The sequence below is a fragment of the Ruditapes philippinarum genome, unplaced genomic scaffold, assembly GCF_026571515.1.
Source record: "Ruditapes philippinarum isolate M1 unplaced genomic scaffold, ASM2657151v2 ctg6022_1_1_1_1, whole genome shotgun sequence".
In the NCBI taxonomy this organism is placed as follows: Eukaryota; Metazoa; Mollusca; class Bivalvia; order Venerida; family Veneridae; genus Ruditapes; species Ruditapes philippinarum.
The window spans coordinates 26,469-32,468 of record NW_026866757.1 but is presented as its reverse complement, the minus strand read 5'-3'; the positions used below and the strand labels follow the sequence as shown (position 1 = coordinate 32,468).

General features: G+C 31.4%; 1 protein-coding gene across 1 annotated transcript in view; it reads right to left on the bottom strand.

Moving 5' to 3' along the window:
• Positions 1-1,489: 1,489 nt before the first annotated feature.
• The window catches only part of LOC132733577 (ras-related protein Rap-1b), a 28,656-nt gene continuing 24,145 nt past the window's right edge, over positions 1,490-6,000 (bottom strand). The window contains exon 8 of the mRNA XM_060720240.1: positions 1,490-5,716. The gene's annotated coding sequence lies outside the window, so the exon portion shown is untranslated. The remainder of the gene's footprint in view (positions 5,717-6,000) is intronic.

The following is a 6,000-nucleotide window of genomic DNA, read 5'->3' as shown; positions in this document are numbered from 1 at the left end:
GAGATAACTTCCCAGATTTATTGATGCGCAGTCTTCAGGTACCCATCCCTGTATAATTCCAGGCACAGTTATGCTTTCACCAGTTAGCTTTCTCACAACACAATGATGTTAAAGAACCTCCAGGGTTGCTTGTTCAACATAAGGCACACATTTCTTTATAGAATTGATCTCTGACAACAAGTCTGATTGTCATTTGACCCTCACAGCTAATCCAGAAATCATGTGAGATTAGTGGATGATCACCCGCAAGAAATAAGAAACAAGCAATTATCATAGTATTGCAAGCAATCCATAAGTCCCCTACTGGATAGAACCCCATCAGCATTCTGAAGGGCCATTGGCCTTTCACTAATGTGTAAATTTTTCTCTATTTTAAGTAAATTTGTTGGAAATGTTCTTAAAAAGTGATCACAGGAAAAAGTTTTTATGAACAGACGGACTGAAGGACACTCTAAAGTTAATATTTGAAACATCCCTGTTACCAAAATATAACATTTTAAAAAGCAAAATTCTTAAAGAGGAGATAACTCTGGAATTAAAGATGCAATTTCATAAAAAGTTTCAGCTCTTTTTGACTAATCACAAATATTGTTATATTTGCCATGTTTTAAGCCTAGTTGTTGCCAAGGCAACCAATATTTTTTCAAAATAGGAAGAACAGATAAGACATGCATAATCTCAAGACTGCCATCTACCCACATGTCAAGTTTCATAAAAATATTTCCAGTACTTTTTGAGTTATCACTGGATTCAGTTTATGTGTAAAATTTGCCATATTTTCAGTCTATGTGTTGCCATAGCAACCAGAATTTTCAACATAGGAAGAAAATAAAAAGACGTGTATAATCTCCAGACTGCCATCTACACATATTACAAGTTTCATAAAAATATTTTCAGCACTTTTTGCGTTAACACAGGATCCAGTTTATGTGTAAAAATTGCCATATTTTCAGTCTATTTGTTGCCATAGCAACCAGAATTTTCAACATAGGAAGAAAAGAAAAAGACGTGCATAATCTCCATACTGCCATCTATCCATATATCAAGTTTCATAAAAATATTTCCAGTACTTTTTGCGTTATCACTGGATCCAGTTTATGTGTAAAATTTGCCATATTTTCAGCCTATTTGTTGCCATAGCAACCAGAATTTTCAACATAGGAAGAAAAGAAAAAGACGTGCATAATCTCCATACTGCCATCTATCCATATATCAAGTTTCATAAAAATATTTTCAGCACTTTTCAAGTTATCGCGGGATCCAGTTTTGTGGACGGACGGACGGACTGACAGACAGACGGACGGACGGACAGACGGTAAACCTAAAGTCCCCTCCGGTAAACCGGTAGGGGACTAATTACTGGTTAGTTATCCAGCATAGCCAATTAGGTGGATTTTTTGAGATATGACCAAAAAATGTGAATACAAATTGCATAAAAAACACCCAAGGCACACAAACTGTATGGTTATAGAAACTACAACAAGATATATCATCTAAGTAAATGTTTTTATTTTTGCAAAAAATGACATAATTATAGATTCAGATTGTACACTAGTGTATTAAAACCCTGCTAACAATAAATTACTAATGCAAAAAAATGATTGGGAATAAAATGTACACTTACAACTGAGAAAATAAACTGACTACTAATAACATGTACATACAATGTTGCAACTGAGCTATGAATATTTAGATAACTGAAGCATTTATTGGAACCATTTGAGTCGTGTCACAACAAAACCAACAAATTGGGTTTGCGACCAGCATGGATCCAGACCAGCCTGCGCATCCGCGCAGTCTGATCAGGATCCATGCTGTTTGCTTACAGACCCTATAACAAGTAAAGAAACTAATAGCGAACAGCATGGATCCTGATCAGACTGCGCAGGCTGGTCTGGATCCATGCTGGTCGCAAACCCATTATGTTGGTTTTGTCGTGACGTGGCTCATTTCAGTAAAACCCCTAAATATAGACATTTAGCAAGTGCACTTCAGCTGAAACAGCACACTCATTGTTTTGCATAAATGGTTAACAATTGGCTCAAATATAAGGCTTACTCTAAAACTAAGAACTATCTTGATCTATTTAGGAGAAATTCAAGGTCAAGTGAACACAATAACTGGTCTTTTTGCATAATAAAACATAAATGTCTATCTAAAAGGGGTGTTACAGAAATGTTCCATTCATAATTTCATGAAGATTATATGTATATTTCACAAATGATGCATGCACAAATAAAATTGATGCATAAACATGACTACATTAAGGTGAAAATATCAGTCAAACACAAAAAGTGAACACCCACAAAATGTATTAATGAATGCCATTTTTATTTTACATTTTCAGTAGAATGTTATTACAACTATCTGACAAATGATTGCTTACTGACAAATACTTTGTCAGGTGAAATGACAAGTAATTTGTCAGATAAAGTATTTTCAGCTACTTACTGGCAGACTGACAAGTACTCTGTACTATATCTGACAAATTACTGATCCAGGTTTTGCCTGACTGACAAAGTAATTTTGTCTGACTACTCCAAATAAAAGTCGGCTGACTGACAAGTAGGATAAACTTTGTAATGACAAATTGCTAAATCTGACAGCCTGCTTACTGACAAAGCTGATAACTATCAGAACTTGAAGCTGAGTGAAATCACAAAAAGTGTTAATAAAAGCAAAGAAATTAAGCACTTGAAAATAATTCCAAACAAGAATTTGAAGTAACCTCCCCTAGGTGTTAAGAAATAAATTTTTATTTTTGGAAAATGCCCAGTTTATAAGAAAAATCACTAAAATAAATTTTATGAGAAAAAAGGATGAACCAAAGAAATAATAAATCAGTCAATTTAAACCCAGATGTTACAGTACAAGATAATGTATCAATATCAAACTATCAAGATACACATCTTCACCAAATACATTGCTTCATATATAAAATTATATACATTACATTTCAACATTAGCTATGAAATAAGTAATATACATAATACATTAGCATATAAAATAAAATACAGCACTTCATTAAATAATAATACAATCTCCAAAGAGATAAGAGTGGAGTTAACAAATATATTCAACAGCTAAACAAGGACCATGGAAAGAGTGTGGCAGTGAATTAATGTGCAATAATAAAATTTGATTCAAAGCATTAAGAAATATTGATTCTACAACCATATTAGTCAAATTAAAACATAACATAACAGTATGTGTGTGCTGCAAGTAATGGGAGATAATTACTCATATACTGTAACTAAAGGGGGGGGGGTGTAATTACTCAAATACTGCAGGAAAAAAGTAAATGAACAGGTAATCACTAAATGTTAAGGGAGATAATTACCCAAATACTGCATTTAACTCAAAAACAGCATAATTACTCCATTACTGCAATAAAAGAGGATTATTCCCGGCATAAAAAAGGGAGATAATTACTCAATTACTGAAACAAAAGGGAGATAATTAGTCAAATACTGCACGACAATGGAGATAACAATACAACAGCAAGATCACAAGAGATAACATTTACTATATCTAGATAATCACATAAGATTATATCACAAAGCTAGAGCTGTTTTTTTTCTTGCTCCTAAAATCTCTCAAAGACAGTTTTAGTAATTATTTTTCCAATCTAACTCTTATTATCTAAATCCAAAACTTAATTCAATTTTGTCCCCTTCAATTTTAAGAATTCTTGCTACTTTATATCTTGTTATTTAATAAATTTAATTCCATACATGGATTTTCTTTCATAACCTAATTTTTTTAATAAAAAGCTATCTATGTTTCCTATACTGGAGCAAAAATGTGCTTTCTGTACTCAAATTCCCTTTCTCTACATTTTAACAATTCCATATCTATGAATTGAGGTATTTCAATATAATGTATATAAAATGCTGGTATAGAAAAAGAAATGTAGCATACCCTGAAAATACATTTTTGTCTTCCAAAACTTTTGATTTAACTTAACACTTTCAATCCTAGAGAAGTCTATAAAATATCAGAGCTGTTTCTGTAAAGTAATAAATATAGAAACTGCCTGTTATCAATGGGCGAGAGAGAGAGAGAGAGCTTACTTTAGTGTACTTTGGCCATTTCCCAGCAGGACACAGTCAACAGACTGGTATGCTTTACAAAGTGTAGCATTCATAGAACTGTATACCATTTTACCATGTCTTAACTCTGTTGTAACTCTTTCATAGTCATAATCAAACTATTTCTTTGTGATTCAAAATCGTAATTAATTCCAGCTGCAGGTCAAATCCTTTCCACAAAATAAGCCAGGAATCAGTTTTAAAAGAGATTTACAAAGGAATAAAAAAAATAAGAGAATTTAATGGAGTGTTGGGTAGAGATTCTATAAATAACTTAAATATAGAGGGCTCATTATGTAAAAGTAGTATAACTTCAGTTACAACAGTACAATGCCTTACCCTCATATTTTATGAACAGTGGTCCATTTCTTTATATTGCCAACACAAATTGAAAAATCAAATTTGACATAAAAAATATTATGACTTTAAAGTTTTTCTTTAAAAATATTTTTGCATGAAAAAATGAGCATAGTTATCAATGTATGCGATTTGGAAAAATAACAGAAATAAGTAGAATAAGGTTCAGATACAGTTTTTGTTCAATAACTCTAAATTAATGTAATCAAAATTTAAATATCAAAATAAAATATACAGTAACTTGATAATTATGTACTTCCAGTCTTAAAAACATTTGCAATCTCAAAAAGAAAAACTGAAATTCAAATACACCAAATTTATGCCCCTAAGAAAACAAACAGTAAAACTAAGTGCAGAAAAGAAAATGTTTTGAAATAGTCTTTTTCTTATTAGTAATTAATACTGTCATTCTACGATATGAAAAAAAAATCTTCTTATTAGCATTACTCAAAACTTAAAAAGCTTTTCATACCTTATTAATATCTCAACAAAATGAGAACAGCTGTTGTAGGTATATAATTTCAAAGCAATGTGCGCCATTATTTACATATATTATTAAACTGAGATGAATTTTACTTCAGAAAAAAACAATTTTGTTTAACAAAAAAACGTTTGTTCAAAAAAGGCCAGACTTCAAAATCAGCACTAAATAAATAAAAGCAGTTGTTTGATAGGACAAAATATTCTTGCAAATTAACTAGGAAAAATCTTGTACAAAAGAAAACTGGTCACATTTGTAGTTTTCTTACAAATTAAATCAATCAAAAGTTAATTTCAACAGATCTACATTTCACTGTACTTTAATAGCAAAATATACATGCAAGCAGTAAGGAAACCTTTCATGTAGCATGCAGTAGTTTATCTAGGAACTCTTCTTTCACCCTTATAAGTCAATCTACTAATAATTGCTAAAAAAAATTACACACACAAAATAAAATGTATGAAAGTTTTGAGTAAAAATATACAAGTGTTGTAAAAACTGCAACACATATAATTCTATCCAAACAACAGCCTATAGCCAAAATTCTTGTATTTAAATGTCAGAACTAAATTCACGAAACGGTAGATGGTCTTCAGTAATTTCCCTTCTTGGATTTTTTTTTTCAAATATCTCTTGGTATATTATAGTTGACTAAAGCTGATTATTGTAGAATATATGAAGTTGTAACATTGTAACGGCATATAAACACTGTAATCAAGGAAGGCTCGAAGCTACTGTCTGTATAGTGAAGACCCAAGTATACACTAGATAACATAAAGAGTATAACCTGAAACAAATCAATATATGTCGTGTAATAAAATGCTGTGTAACAGGTTGTAATAAGAGGGTTGTCCAAAAAATTCGTGCACTGCAGTAACTGTCGGGAGAGTTATTAATAAAAACAAGTAAATTATATATCACTTGAAGGGGAAATCTGTCTCAAATAAGAAAACAAAAGAAAAAGCTGAGTAACCAGCGTGTCGTGTAAAAGAATGGTCATTACGTTACCTAAGTAACGTAATACCGGCGCATGACAAAAAATTAGGTTAGTTCATCACTGTAATTGTATTC